This window comes from Crotalus tigris, unplaced genomic scaffold (genome assembly GCF_016545835.1).
Source record: "Crotalus tigris isolate CLP2741 ecotype Arizona unplaced genomic scaffold, ASM1654583v1 scf7180000017567.3851432, whole genome shotgun sequence".
NCBI classification, from domain to species: Eukaryota; Metazoa; Chordata; class Lepidosauria; order Squamata; family Viperidae; genus Crotalus; species Crotalus tigris.
Window position 1 is genome coordinate 3350318 of NW_024096477.1, and position 17094 is coordinate 3367411.

Consider the following 17094-nt stretch of genomic DNA (forward strand, 5'->3'; position numbering starts at 1 on the left):
GCCCTGAGTAGAAGTTGGATGAGAAGACCTTTAAAATCCCTTCCAACCAGGTCATTTTATGAACTTCTTAGCAGTCAAGTTTCTTTGTTCTTGGATGTCCAAATTCCTTTTATCGCACTGCTTCACTGCTCCAACATCCCTCCTGTCATAAGTACTTTTCATTAAAAACACAGGTTTTATTACAAGTTCTTTTCATGCAATGGTTCTGAGAAGCAGACCTTTTCCAAGCATTTATCAATATGTTGAGTGTTTTCATATAGTGGGAGAATAGTCCTGCACACACACAGTCATGCATGACAAGTACAGTACATGGGTTGGAAACACTGCAAAAAAGGTCTCTATTAATACTATGCTTTTCTCTCAAAAATCTGAGAGTCTGTGTGGAGGAAACAATATTCTGTTCCTTCATGAATATAGGGTAATTAATACTTTTCCCCCTCTACAGGAAAAGCCCGATAACAAGGTTTTTGTTTATATAGTTTATATTGATATGTACAAATATCAATAATATCTTATTGTCTTGACTTGAGCAGTAGGCACATTTATGGTTTTCTTTTGCACTGAAACCTATTTTATATTACACTGTATAAAAGCCATAGTATAATAGAAATGCCAAGCTTGATTCCCACAACACATGAAAGCTTCTGTTGGACTTTTCTGAAAGTTCTTTGTACAACCAGGAAAACTGAGAAGCTCTGAAAAGGATAACACAACCCGAAGGCTAAGATTCTCCACCTGCAAAATGCCACAATGCAAATTGCACTTGTTCTTAGTCACTTGCTCTTCTCTATACTAGCTGTCCAGAACACAGCCCACAGTGCAATCCTTTTGCTCTGAGGGGAATCCTATTGAGTTCAATAAAAATATTTATTGGTAAGCCTACTGATTATTGCTGCTTTAGTTTAGGTCTGCACTATACTTTGGGGAACCATTGATATTGTTTGCTCCTCTGCATAGCAAATGAAAACAATGTCAGCTATGAATGAAGGTGAATATACATGTCCCAGGATAATGTGGCAGGATCCAATCTGGGTCAGTCAGGGAACTTCAGAGAGAAGTTCCCTGGAAAAGGACTCCAGCATGAGTCCAAAAGCTTGGAAGACAAAATCTCTGATCCCGGTGACCGACCCAAATTGGATCCGGCAATACCAACTATTCCCATTTCAGTTTGTTTGCTTCCACATGAAGAGGGAAGCAGAGAAAATGGAGCACCAACATCTCCATCACTGAGCAGAAAATACAAGATGACATAGGGCAACGGACAGCTTCATGTCTCATCCCACTTCAATCTGACTGAAGCTCCTGAGGGAGAAAAGAAAAATGAGAATGCCACAAGCTATCTCACAGCGGCATCAACAAGCAAGCCCAGACACCAGCTTCCTTCAGCAGCTAAGAATAGAAGACCTCTGCTTTCAAAATAAAATGCCCAGACCTGTCTTTTCACGTGCTTTAAGCAGGCACTTTCAGGTATATTCAGCTGGAAGTGACCGCAGTGCATCCATGCCATTTTTGCAGGATGAACCAACTCCAAACTTTATTGCTTGATCCTCAAAAGCTACATTGCAGATCTACTTTCAAGCCCTTTCATTTATGTCACAAGAGCATCCCTTCATTTTTAACTTTTGATGTTATTTATAGCTTCAGCCAAATGCCAAACACATTTTAAAACAGCAAAAGGAATAAGGACTGTATGTAAGAGTGCACACATGCATACGCACACATAGAAAGAAAACATGCAAGTTGGGTTAGTATCTGGGACAGATGAGTCTGGAAAAAGTTGCAAAATTGGCCTATGTCTGGAAGGGTGGGATAAAATCAAAGTGCACTTCAAGAGCTATGCTGATAAACCAGAAATCAGAGTTAAGTGTCATTTTAATGTATCAGAGCTAAAAGAAGTTGTAATTTAAAGCAAAAGGAAAGATGCAGCAGAAAAGCATATCTTGGGGCAATCACCAAAATGAATCAGATAAATAAATACATTGCTAGAAATTTATGAAGAGTTTGCCTAACAGGAATGTGGATTTCAATGAATCATTGAAAAAAAGTGGAATAAGTTGGTGTGTATTGATAAATATTTCCCACTTATCTACTCATTTTTGCTTCAGAGTAGAAAATATGCAAATGTTTTGGTTATATTACATGACCAAAGAGCAAGTACTGTCCAGTAGTAGCCTATGAGCTATGTGGTCATCTCAAACTTACAGATACTGTTTCTCCATCAGCAGGAACTGAACCTATATTTTTCAATATATAAATGTATATAGGGTACTCTAGTCTAGAGTCTAGTCTAGTGACTAGTCCTTGCAGAATTGTTTCCTAAGCCTGTTGCCTCTAGATGGGGCTAAAGAGTCTTTGGCCAAATGACAATAGCAACTACATGAGCACCTATCCAGCTGTGTACAGAATGGTGTTTGCAAGAGGCCAGGAAAGGCTCTTTAATTCCCGATTATCCATCAAAGAGGGATACAATATAAGTTCCTCCTGGCACACCAATAGCCCTTCACAGGCCGTGAAACAACATCTGGGGCCAGAAGGCAGATCGGTTCCTTCTAGCTTATAAAGCAAAAGCAAATTATGATAGAGCCAGCATGGGAAGGCATTCATATTTGGAGATTTCCATTTAGCCCCAGTGGGGAAGAGAATATTAGAGAGAAGAACGAATGAGAAGCCAGATGATCCTCAGATGCATTTTAAAGCCACAATGCAAAATGTCTGCTTTTGCTGGACCTTGTGATTGAACACTAAAAACGTGACCTAAGCTGAAATGGGAAGGACTCTATAGATGGATAAAAATGTCAAATTCAGTCTAAACATCTGGCTGACTATATAACCAACTATTATAGCACAGAATGTGTCCAGATGTCAGTTTCCATGTGTTAGGAATATGGTTCAAAAAAAAAAGAACATTTGAGAATCTGAAGTTGCACAATTGAGTTCATTTTTGGAAAAAATGAAAACATCTGGACATTCCTCCACAAATGTCTATGGAGATTCTCAGTCATCCAAGTCACGGCTGTCCCAAAAGTGCTTTACCAAGAAGCAAGTGGACTTTTTTGTTTTTCTTTGAAGTCGTTTTGCTTCACACCCATTGGCATTCCTCAGGACACAGATAAACCCCCAAATGGTCTCAACGATTCTCTAAAAGAATGCAAATGACCAGCTGTCTGCAAGGAATATAAATCCTTCCCTTCCCCACCATCCAATCAGAGCTGGAGAAGCTTCTTGGATGAGAAGCGAAACGTCTTCAAAGAAAACAAGAAAGTCCAGTTGCTTCTTGAAAAAACACTTTTGGGATTCCTCCACAAAATGGATGCTTGACAGTCACAACTCTGGAATGTCATCCCCAGAAGGAACAAAGACAGGATACTGTATAAACATATGTTCAAATGAAGCATTAATCTGATTGCGTTTTCAACAAAATAATGATTTTCTCAATGAAGCCCAAAAGATCCAAAATATTTTTTGTTGAATAACATGTAATTTACTGAGGTTTTTCATATTCGTATTAGCATTTTTTTTGCATTGTCCCCCCCATTTTTTATTCCATTCAACCGTTAAAGTTTACATATTAAATTGATCCATCACCGACAGAATTTTATATGGAGTAAATGTAAGGGGGGGTTGTGTCACAGACTTTAATGAGCGCTTATAATAGATTAGATGCAACCAAGGCTGAAATTACTACAAGTCCAAATTGGAATATCAATAGATATTCTAATTGTGTAATTCCTGCCACTGAATTGTGCTAGGCCAGAGGTAGGAAACCTTGGCTCTTTTATGACTTGTGGACTTCAACTCCCAGAATTCCTGAGCCACCATGGCTCAGCTTGGAAACTCTCCCTTTCCCCTCAGCATGGCTGGCTTAGGAATTGAAGTCCATGAGTCATAAAAGAGCCAAGGTTGTCTACCCCTATGCTAGGCCGATAATATTTGTCCTTTAGAATGGAAACTAATACAAACTCACCAGTTTTGTTCTACTCATTGATCCAAAGTCTACACCCAAGCTTTCAATTATTTTTTTTCTGTATGATCGTGCTTTTATTCTGGGAACTGGATTATCACATAACGTCAATTTAGTATGTGAAAAACTCTCAAAAGAGCAAAGTAGATTCCCCACGCCATGATTTATTCTTTAGCATTAGATAGGTAAAAAAAAATATCCCAACTACTGCACAGTTTACAGAATTCATGTTATTCATGTTATTGGCAACAAAATGAATGAATTATTTATCGACATAGATTAGCTATAGATGATTATAATGAAATGCAGCTACCTTTTATTGAAATGCTTATCAGGACATTATATTGATGTATACAAATCTGTGAATATATATCTTGCATATTTTTCTTTTCCTTCTTTAATGCTTTAGGTGCAGAATTGTCCATCTTTTCCTTTGGCTTGCTTCATGCATTCAATTAATTAAAACAAAAATATTTTTAAAATAACAATGCAGACTTTAAAAGTTAGTAAAATATTGAACTGATTTTTTATCTGTGTCCCTCTGATTCAAAAATCCAGAAGCTTTTTAAGTATTCCTGGTTAAGATGACAGGAAAAATATTCCTTTCCTTCTCCTTCCTCCTTTTTTCATTTCTTTTTTCTTTTCCTGAAGCATCTGTAGCTCACCTATGCTCTTGGCTCTTCCTTTCCATTCATCTTATTTCGCAGAAGATGGTCTACTGAGTCAAGGCTTAAATTTTCTTTAAGTAGTGGTTGCACTTTTCACAAATGTCTATGATCTTGTATTTCTGCTATTGTTCTCTAATGTTTTTCAGAACCACAATTGAAAAGTCTGAAGGGGACAAATGAAATCTGAACCTGTAAATAACAATGAGAAAGTAAAAGATGAAGCATTTCCCAAAATGTGAAAAATTCCTTCCTTTTGTTTCTTGTTAAACAGCAAACAAATTGAACAAACTGTGCTTGAGACATATTTAGACATATCAGACAGGGAAGGTCCAGTACAGAACGCTATTTTTTTTAGAAATAACTTTTTCACATTAAAAGCTTCACTTGGCTCTTGAATAACCTGTTTCAGGCCACTCCACCCTCCAAAAATAGCAAGGGGTGGACAAAGAAGGTTGAAATCCATAATTGATTACTTATTTACTTATTTTTTAGACCACCCATCTCCTTCAAGAGATATAATTTATAGTTCAATATCAATTCAGTTCCACTTATTAAATCTAGTTGATGAAGTTGTTTTCCATGTATTTTGTAAATTCCCTTTGGTTACATTTAAAAAATGGCAATTTGGTGGCAAGCTTTGGAGGGACTCAAGGTTGTTGGTCCAGTGCTCGTTCAGCAAACTCAGGTAGATTACTTGCTTATTTACCTGTCTTTCACTAGCCCAAGACAGTCAAATATAAATCCTGCAAAGTTGGTTGGGCTGAGCAATGCAAGCTAGCCAGTGGTGGGATTCAGGTAGTTCGCACTATTTTTGCAGAACTGATAGCTAATTTTTTGTTGCCCAGGCCCAAAATGGACTTCCAGAAGCAGCATCCACACAGAGAACCCGTTGTTCACATATTTGAATCCCACCACTGGAGCTAGCCAATAGTCAATCACATGGTCAAGGAAAACTTACAGCTGAATTTCCTTGGTCCCCATTTATGGGTTCTCACCACTACACCATACTGGTCATGGAAGATATTCTGCTTAAGAAGTCCTGAAGAATATAGCCAGCTAAAGTAAACTGTAAATTTCTCCTGATGTAAGGCAGCTAATGGCATTCGTAAAATGGGCAAACTGTTGCCAAGAAATGGATGTTCCAAGACAAAAAACATTCAGCTCAACTTGACAGAGTTTACTTTTTCATTATGGTTGTATATAGTTCTTTACAAAGAAATGTTATAGACAAAGCTCAGCCACTCCCAGGGTTCTCCAAGTATCTGAACGAGGTTACATTAGGTCTGAGTTTGGCCCCATCTTCTTATTGACTGGACAAAAGCAGCTAAATGCCAGAAAATGTATCTGCTTTTGATTAGTCTGCAATCAATACCTGGATACTTAACTGTAGCTTTGATACATTAAATCTGATTCCAGAAGCAGAAGCTCAGCTCAGGAACTATTGAGTTACAGTTGACTTGAAAAGTCTCTCTTGAACAGCTTGGCAGTTTATCATCAAAATGCCAAAAGAATATTTACAGATGTAGAGTCTCTTTCTCCCTTGCTTCCTATCAGGAGCTGGCAAAAATGAAACATACTTTTTTGAAAAAGATAATGTGTCTCCTGAAATCCGAGTAAAATTAATTTGATGACTATGAATTCTATATGAACAGATATTATAAGTACATTTCCAAGGTTTTTTTTAAAAAAAAAACTCTTAGCATATATATTTAATTTTCATGCCAAATTAAAAAGATTCTAATTAAAATAGACATTGATATTAATTCTTTAAGTGTGTATTTTATCTCTTTCTCTGAAATGGAACCCCACTGTATTCAATAAGAGTTATTTCTGGATAGGCTTGCACTGTTGCTATTGCCATTTAATTAACCCAGGAGTAGGTCCTAATGAATACTCTGAGTAGACTGTTAAAATGCACAAAGTCCCTGACCTCTGCCACATGGATAAACATTGTCAAGTTGGAGTAGTGGTCATTTTATTTTTCTTCTATTAATCAGCTAAAACGCATTATTGATCTATTGCTTAAATACATAAAATACATTAAAACATGCAGACTTAAACCAATTTTCTTTTTATTTCGAGGCAGTTAGGATACCGTATATGAAACAGGCAAGTGAGAGACACATGTGCTCAATAATCCCAAGATATTCACTGGTTCCTTTCCATGGATATTTTAACTTGTTTTCAGATTTTAAGGAATGATACTATAGACCAAAGTTGCTTTTCTCAGCAACTGCCCACAAATAATCAGATCCATAATGCACCTGGCCTATCAGAAAGTGGATTTTAAATTCTTAGTAATGCCCTTAAAAAAAAAAGTCTTACCTTTAGGATGATGTATCAGTCTATTTTCTGTTTCTTAAGCTCTCAAACCAGACATGGATGTTACATTAGGACATATGTCCTATCATATATGAGGTTTTATATGACTTCCATGTACATACATACCCTGAGAAGGGACATTTCTATGTTTTTATCTTGAATGGTGTTTTATATTGATCACAGGTAGCCAGTGACCAGTTTCATCCTATTTCAGACTTATAAGGTGTAAATGGCCATAAATCTTTCTGTGGGGTTCAAAACCTACTGGGAACTGAACCTATAAGCCATAGCCTTTTAGGGGATTAGGTACCAAGGTATGTCATAGTACAGATCAACTTAGGGACCACTCAGGTGCTCAGTGGGATTGTAGGAAGTGATATATAGAATTTACATATCTCATTTTCCTTTTCTTAAACTCTCCAGTCAGAAAGATACTGATATTATATTACATCATGTACCCCTGAAACTATCTGAAGGTGTTTTTTTTTTGCTCATGATGGGTACGAGGGCAAAGTCAGAGGGAGGCCTATTCCCTTTCCATGGCAGGAGACCCGGCTTTGTATCCAAAGCTTCCTTAGCAATAGGATGGGAGACCCCCAGGATAGGCCAGGAGGGGGGGGGCAAGGGGATGGTGAAAGGGCAGCAGGGCAGGACTAAGGCAGGACTTCCCTCAGACCCTCCCTCTCATTTTCTTCTTTCCTTCCTTCCTTCTAAGTACAGAGTGGTGGGAAAATATTTGAGATGAGGGAAGGAGAAAAACAGGCAAGAAACACAGCTGGGGAGGTGTCACCCTTCGTGAGGAATGAAGAAATGCACCATCGCCTAGAAGTGGCCAGCACATGGCCCTCACCTACTTCACATATCTGGCTTGGTGGGCTCTGGGGGAGAGGATGCCATGAGCAGAGTGAGAGTCAACGTTACCTGCACAGTGCTGCCCAGCCCTCAGCCTGCCCGGTTTCGGCAGGCAGCGGGGCACTTTCCTCAGAGCGCCAAGAGGCTGAACTGGACGGCGCAAATCCCAAAAGAAGCGTGATGCCGCCCAGAGCCCAGCCTGCAGGGTGCTCTCCTCACAGTGCTGAGAGGTTGAGCCAGGCGGTGCGAAGCTTGCCAGCTTTGCACCTTGCTGCCTGCTGAAATTGGGCAGGCTGGGGGCTAGGCAGCATTACACTTCTCATCAGATTCGCACCACCCAGCTCAGCTCTTGGTGCTGTGAAGAGAGCGCCCCACTGCCTGCTGAAACTAGGCAGACTGGGAGCTGGGCAGCTTCGTGTTTCTTTTTGGATTTGCACCACTCGGCTTAGCCTCTTGGCACTGTGAGGAGAGCGCCCTGCTGCCTGCCGAAACCTCTCCCCCCAGATCCCATCAAGCTGGATATGTGAAGTAGGCGAGGACCATTTTCTGGCCACTTCCAGATGATGGTGCATTTCTTCATTCCTCACAAAGGGTGACACCTCCCCAGCATGCACCCAGGGGATGGGGCTGACGCGGCAGGGGCTGGTTCTTCACTGTTTCCAGACGGCCTTGTGGAGCTAAGACTGAATGCATTTCAGCATAGATGGCCACCACAAAATTGTACATTGGCTCCCAGCCAGCCTGGGCCAGGGCCAAGGCAGCGGGGGCCGTTCCCTCACTATTTCCAGGATGACTTCACGGGCCACATGAAACCACTTCGTGGGCCGCATCCGGCCCCCGGGCCTTGTGTTTGACATGTCTGGCTTAGTGTGTTGCAAGAACACAGACAGAAACTAGAGTCTAACTAATCTTGTCATAGCTCTGTGTGAAGTTTTGAAATTTATCTATGTCCAATATTACTGTATGTTACAGAAAAATTATACCTATACCCCTGGAAGACAAGTGTGCTCTCACTGGCATAACAAAGAGGTATGAATTAGATTAATTAATTTAAAATGTCCCTTAATTTGATTAAGAAGAACTACTAAGGTCTACAGTTCTATGATTCTTAGTTTGGTTTGATGTATTTTTCTCTCTGAAGTTAGAGATAATATTTATCATTTCCTTCCCTTCTTTTCACCAATCTCTGTACCTGGCTATTTCCAAGGTGGGGAATCAAAAAGCAGGATCTGAAGCAAATAATCAAGCCTCATTGCAGTATTTATTGTGAACAGTGTGTACTGAAGGGAATCTCCTCCAAAATAATAGTAAGAGAGACAATAGTGAGCTACAAAGACACATTCCTTACATCAATTTGTCTATTGAACAATCCCATTCATCAGAACACTGATTTTCCCCACTAAAGTCAAGACAACTTAACCAAGGCAAACCTCCAGATGATCAGGACTGGGGCAGATGAGGATTCCAAATCCCTATCCTATTAGGAAAGTTAGATAAAGAGTCAATGCACTTGTTCTGTTAGCTTCAGAGGAAAACCTTCCCCTATAACAGAAACAGGGAAAATAACTTAGGCATAGAGGGAGGAAAGGAAGGAAACCTCAGAGTCAGCCCTATCATCTGGTAGTAGTAGATACTGGAGGTAGAAATTGTCACCAAAGGTCTGAATGTGCCATATGGCTTTCCTTACATTCCCTAAATAAGCTATTCACTCTACCTTGCCATCTGTATTGCCATGAAATTCAGATACTGGACTATTAAGCCTCCATATGTGGAGATGGGAAAGAGAGAGAGCTTGTCTTCACCACTGAGCCTGGTGAACAAACACTCAACAAAGAAGGAGCAGTAAGGGAACACCAGCTCTCATGCTGCATGGAGAGAAGGTGGCAGGTTTATTATGAAGAGGCAAGGGACATGCATAGGGAGATAGGTGAAACTGTCAATTTGTCAGGTTGGGTGGTCACATCTTGCTAGAAGAATGCTTCCTTCCATGTGTCAAGGAGATTCCTCATGCCCACACGGGAGCAACCTGCTACTGGTGAGACTTTATAGTTGGTTGCTATTATTTCAGCTAACAGCTCATTCCTGTGCTATTTTGGCCCAGCCACCTGCTCAGCATGTCGCTAAGTGTCACAGTACCCTAAATCAGAAGCAGAGACTCCGGCCAAGTAGTACACACCAGCAAGTGCTAATGAGTTTGCCACTGAAGTTTATTTATTTGGAAGCAGACATCTCAGTAAAAGGGTGACAGCACCAAGAGGCTATGAAGCTTGCCAAATGTAACACTGAGGTTTTTTTTAAAAAAAAAATGTTGCAAACTTTTTAAAAGGAATCCATTCTTCCTGCTGTTTAGGATCCATAACCCTATAGAGCAGGGGTATCAAACTGCCAGCTCGCGGGCCAGATGCATCATAGAGAAACCGCGCCCACCCCATTGCTGGCAATGGAAAAAAAAGTCACGATACGTCGCAATATGTCACGTGACATTGCGAGTTTGACACCCCTGCTATAGAAGTTGTATTCTCTAACATACTGGGGATAATCTTTTGAAATCAGGAGCTGTCCTTAAAAAAATAAACCACTCCATCAGATGGGGCAATGACATCACCAAAGAAAGGGAACTTTTTTGCCTGTTTTTCAGCATTTTAGGCTTTGGGTTTCTTTTAAGAGCACATTAGAGACTTGAGATACCTATTTAGAAGTATTGGAGATTTCAGAAAGAGCAAAAATGTATTACACCAAAAATGAGGCAGGGCAAAAATTAAATTGGGAACACATATGACCACCTCTTTTTAATTATAGAAAAGATTCTAGTTCTATGACAACTGAAAAATCCACATAGAAACCATGACTCTTCAGATGCTGTTGAACATTGTTAGCATCCTTCCCTTCCTATTGGCCAGGCTGTCTGGGAGGTTGAGAGCTGTACTTCAGCAATATCCAGAAGCCATCCTTATTGGCTGTTAAGATCAAATATTAAAGTTGAAGAGTAATCATTGCAAAGTTGTCTAGATGATTTGATGCCCAGATTTGGTGTTTTGAAAAAGTATTGGAGGCTGAGGAATGTCATCGTTAAGTTCAAATCATAGTTAAGCTGGGATAAAATGGGCTAACATGAAGTTAAGTAAGTTGTAATTCCTCGTGTGTAAGAGTCCAGCCGTTGTCTTAACTTATTCTGTGAAACAGACTTCCAATAAAGCCATGACACATTTATTTTGTAGCAACACATGAGAATGCAAGAGTTATGCCTTGCTAACCCATGTTTAGTATTTAGTGGAGTCTATCATCTCAGCCTATGAGTTTTGTCATGCCCAAATATAGTTCTAAGAGCATCAGGGAAAGCTGTATTTTTACAAAGTATGGCCAATTTAAAATGCTCTGTGTTTGGAGATGAATTAAATTTAAAGATGGAGAGTGGAGATAACTAAAGATACTCAAAATAACCGTCTACAAAATGGACACCATTCTCAGAACAGGCAGCCAGCTATAGTCACCCAACTATAGTTTTTCCAGTCATGAGATGAGAGATTATTTATTTATTTGTGTATTTATTTATTTTATTTATTTTAGAAAATCTATATGGCTACCCACTCACTCTCAGTGACTCTGGGCAGCTTACCAAAATAAAAACCCAATATACAAACAATAAAAACAAATAACCTCCACCTTGACTGGCGACAATTGAATTATGTTGAAGAAACTATTTTTTAAATATGCATATACATATACATACTTCAGCACATGTATTTTATGCAGATTCTCTCTGTCACTCACCAAAACTGGAAAGTTTAAGGCTTCTCCTGCAGTTTCATTCACAGATTGAAAAATGCTGCTTAAGACTGCCCAGTGTTGTGTAATTTTCCTGAGGAGAATGATCTAAAAGCTAACCGGTATCAGTTGCTGAGGGCAAAGGGTAAGGATTTCCTGTAGAAGCCAGTTATGATAAGAGAATTAGTGAAACTAATTTATGAAATACTGAGTCCATTCAATATTTTGGAGGATGATTATTTCATAAATCTAGAACTTCATGGTGGCAGTGATTGACTAGTTTACCAAAAACAGCAGTGGTAGATTTATTGCAAAGCAATGAATTTTTATAATAATACCAAAAAAGCATTATTCTGTGCCTGTATAAACCACCAAAAAGAAAACCAGAAAAAGAAAAAAAATGTAAAAAGGAAAACAAACATTGGGCTACAGGCTAAAATGTAGGTCTAATAAAGAAGAAATGAACAACAACAAAAAATATCATGGTTGATGTGGATTTTGCAGTGACAGCATATAGAGGACAATCCAAAGGTTTTGGCATTTTTATGTCCTATTCTAAATAAACTAGTAAACAATTGAAAACAAAACTCTTAATTTAATTCCAAGCTATTCAATAAGAAACTATGGTTTTCAGAGTATGAAATGATGCAAACTAAACATAAAATGCATGAGAGAGCTTAAAAATTTAAAAAAAAAATAACATATGGTATACAACAAAAACCTTTACTATAATATTTTTCTACAATAATTAATATAATGCTGTCAACATTGATGTGTCCATATATATCCATGGAAAGTTGGTCAATTCTAAAAGCTGAGTTAATAACATTGGTCAAACTTCCCCTTTGAACTGGCTCTTTATGAACAGAAAGGTAAGATTAGATAAAGTGACCAACTTTTTTACAATGAAAAGGAGGACACAAATAAATTGAAGAAAAAAATATCATAAATAAAAGAAACATTTTATTCATTGCAACAATAATACAGACAACTTGCATGTGCAAAGTTTGCCAGCCGGGTGTTTTGGCGCGCTCAGCAGCAATTCCTATTGGCTTTTGAAAGCCAATAGCGGGAGTAGCACAGCTCTTGCAAAAGTTGAAAAAAAAAACCCTTCAAAAAAAGGTGCCAGAATGCCGTTCTGAGCATTCTATGAGAAGGGAAAAAAAGCCCTGCAGATTAGTCTACAAATATCAAAAAGGAGGACATGAAGGAGGACACTTTTTGACGGAGGACAGAACTTACAAAAGGAGGACTGTCCTCCCTAAAGGAGGATGGTTGGTCACCTTAGATTAGACAATATAATTCCAGATGATATATGATTGTCAGTATGCACACTATACATATACACATACATATATAGCAGTGATGGCGAACCTTTTAGAGACTGAGTGCCCAAACTGCAACCCAAAACCCACTTATGCATCGTCAAGTGCCGGGTGAGTGTAGCCCATTGAGTGGCCGTGGCCCACTGGGTGGGCGTGGCTGAAGTGGTAATGGTAGACCGGGTGGGACTAAAAAGTTCAATCAATCAATTCCAACTTTGCAAGACCCTTTTTTTTTCTCCACCAGAAGTTGAAATTGACTGATTGAACCTTTTTTTTTTTTTTTTTTGCACATGGCGGAGGCCTAAAGCAAAAAAGTTTTATAAAATCCAGCTGAAGGCCTAGGACTGGGGCAATGGTGTGTGTGCCCACAGAGAGGGCTCTGAGTGCTGCTTCTGGCACCCATGCCATAGGTTCGCCACCACTGATATATAGTGCGCATACTGACAATTTAATCCTATATCATCTGGAACCATATTGTCCAATCTTGCCTTTCTGTTCAAAGGGGGCAGTTTGATAAATGTTATTAACTCAGCTTTCAGAATTGAACAACTTTCTGTGGATAATCATCTTTCTTGCAACAGACAATAATATATACAAAGCTCTTCAAAAGTGAACAAATTTCAAACTGGAAATTCAATATAACATGAATACTGTGACCACAGCTTCCTGTGTAGGATCTTCTACAAGATAGTAGACCAACTCAGGGTTGACTCAGCCTTCCATCCTTCTGAGGTTGGTAAAATGAGGCCCACACATTGTTGGGGGCAATTTGCCGACTCTGTAAACCTCTTAGAGAGGTCTGTAAAGCAGTGTGAAGCAGTATATAAGTCTAAGTGCTATTGCACTTAGATGGATCTGTTTTGGAATATGACAGGGCATACGGGAGAGGTCAATGAGTGAGAAGTTGAGTGTAGTGCAGCCTAAATGCAGAATACAAGATATTGATACAGCAATTCCCAGAAAATGAAATAAGTAGAAAGATTCCTTTTTTCCCCCTAAGGATCAAGAAACAAAAGAGAGATTAAGAAGGACATTTCAGCATAGGTTTTGGACATTGTATGGGATCCAGGAAACACAAGGAATGGTTGTTCAAATAAGTTAACTTTTATTTGAACTGGGAAATTTTTTTTTGCCATGTTCTACCTTAAGAAGATAAAAAATTACAGTACTGCTCATAGTAAACAAGCTCATCAGGGAAGCACATTTTGCTGAGTTCTGCATGCAGAGATGTAGTATAGTCCAGGCTTTTTACTACCAGAGCTAGGCCTCCTTCTGTGTAATGCTCTCAATTAAATTGAACCATGGCTGCCTCTGAATCATTTTAACTGCCACAAACTCTGCTAGGAAGGTAAGATGAAGTGGGGATTTCTGGCAGCCAAGAACAGATTTGGAAACAAAACAGAATCCACTGAGTGGCCTTAAGCATCATGATGGCTTATCTCTATGCATGTAGTTCTTAATGTGTGAAACATCTCACAGTTTACATATTGAGTGGCGCATAGACATTGCCAAAAAAAAGGACGATAAGGAAAAAAAATGCAATATTTGCATACTGTACACTGATTTATCTCTATATACCGTATATTCCGGCGTATAAGGCGACTGGGCATATAAGACGACCCCCAACTTTTGAGAAGATTTTCAGTGTTTAGAAAGTCGTCTTATACACCAGAAAATACAGTACAATATTGAATTTCTGTTTATAGATGAGCACAATAGGAGCTCCATTCCTTTGCTGCTAGAAAGCTTTGTCCTGTTAGTGCTTATTTCTGTAAAAAAAAAAATAGGGCTGGCCACTAGGGAGCAGATTGGTTTTAAATTCAGAGAACAGCTACCCGTATATTCCGGCGTATAAGATGACCCCGACTTTTGAGAAGATTTTCAGGGTTTAGAAAGTCGTCTTATACGCCGAAAAATATGGTATGTTGTAAATAAAAAATTGCAGAAATTTCATCACGGTAAGGAAAACTATAGGAGTGTTTGGTCATTTTGAAGTGCTGATGGTCCACCTTGCTTCCTCTTTCTTTGATTGGCCTTTATATTTTAAACTGGATTTGAGTGGGATAGTTCAAAAAGAAAATGTCTTCTATAAAGATGTCCTCTGTAAGATAGGGCAGAGAGCTTTCCTGTTTAAAACATTGTTCTTCCATTCTTGGGAATACATGTGTTCATTTTGGATATAATAAAAAATGGTAGCGTAGGCAAGAAAGGGAAAGCTTCATGCCATGGTGGCACGGTGGTTAGAATGCAGTATTGCAGGCTAATTCTGCCGACTGCTAGGAGTTTGATTCTGATGGGCTCAGGATTGACTCAGCCTTCCATCCTTCCGAGGTCAGTAAAATGAGGACCCAGATTGTTGGCGGCAATATATGCTGACTCTGTAAACTGCTTAGGGAGGACTGTAAAGCACTATGAAGCAGTATATAAGTCTAAGAGCTATTGCTATTGCTATCAACTAAATTCTACAGTTGACATTTTTCAGCAATATATGATCAATACAGATATTCCTCTTATTGAATTTTACCCTTGTACTCTGCCTTTACATGAGACTATAAAGTGGGTGGGAGCTCAACCTTCACACCTGTCCTCATCTGCTCATCAAAGATGTTGTATTTTTGCTCTCTAAAACTAGGGCAGCTTGCTGATAGTAGCTCTACTACAGGCATTTTTCCAGCACAGCTGTACTTTGGAGCTTGTGCTGGAACTCTGTACAGTATATTCCTGCACTATTTGCATGTGCTATTGTCTATCATTTGTACGTGCAAAACTAAGCTATATGGAGGAACAGACACATTCTGATTACAGGTAAACAGAGCAGAGGTGTAAAGCACTGCCATTCATTTGGAACCTTCAAAACCAGCAGAGATAAATGGAAAGGCCAAACTACAAAGCAAATCCCTGTCTCTTGATGCACCTTTTAAATGGAGCTTTCCTCACTTAGAAGTGCAGGAATTTGGCATCAAGATGAAAAAGGCATCAGAGGAATATAAGCAGTTGAAGAAGGAAAGCTAAATGCATCTCAGCTTTCTAATGAAAAAAAAAAACAACAGCTTACTGGAAAGCACAGGTGGCTCTCTGAAATTAATTTCATTTTTCTGGCAGCAGAACCTCTACAGTATTTATGCAGACTTGCAGTAATTGAACCTAAAATGATTTTGAAAGATTCAAAAGGGCATCATTACAATAACTTCATCAGGCTGAAAAAACTGGGGGGGGGGTGGGGATCAAGTTCTGGGATATTACAGTATTTGAAGGGATTAAAGATAAGGATTTGTTAAAAGGAAAAAGAAGGAATTTAAAGTTGGTTTATTAGATCAAAATTAAAACAAAATTAAAAATTATTCCTGGTAATGCTCAGTGGAATTTTGCTGATCAGGACTGAATAACAATGTTTTTTAAAGGATTTGTTTAGATAAAGTGATGCCAGGGTCCAACAGGGAGGACACATGCCTCCTCCCTCAGTTTCTAAAGTAATTCTGCTTTGGGCAGTGGGAGAACGTAGGATTTTTGTTCAAACTCTCCATCTCTAATTTCAGGTCTCCAGATTAGTCTCTGGCTTGAAGGAGAGCTGGATGAGAGCAATTAGCAGCTGATTATAGAGGCTCTTTTTCTATGGTGGCTCTTTTTCAATTCTTCCAGGAGGCCTGTGACATTCGTGGTTCAAAGCAACTTGGGCAAACTGATGCAGTGAGGATTGCACTGAGAAATTGGCTCATGAAACCCACCCCTGATGAGTCTCAGCAGTGCTGTAATTGGTGGATGCTTTTCCAGAAAATGTGAAAAGGCAGCATTCCCTGCAAGGGAAATCAGTACAATGTCCTCTGGCTGCAAGCCATAATTAAGGCAGTTGGGGTTTGTCCAGCGTTTCTCAATCTTGGCAACTTTAAATATGCGGCCTGAGGAATTTTGGGAGTTAAAGTAGCCATGGTTGAGAAACACTGCTATACTAGTTTAGTTTAATGCTGGCTCACAAATAGGAGGACAATACTAAATAGGCTATGGGTGAAGAACCCGTTTTCTGTATTAAAGGTCCAAACGTAGTTTTATTTATATTTTGTGTTCAAGTGAATAAATTAGAATACCAATTATTTAGGAATTAATTTGTTCACATTCCTTGCGGTCATTACAAATTACCCCTAGTTTGAGGGGGTGAGGATTGAGTAAAATAGGTGTGGTAGGTGGTTTTTAGTGCTTTGAAACC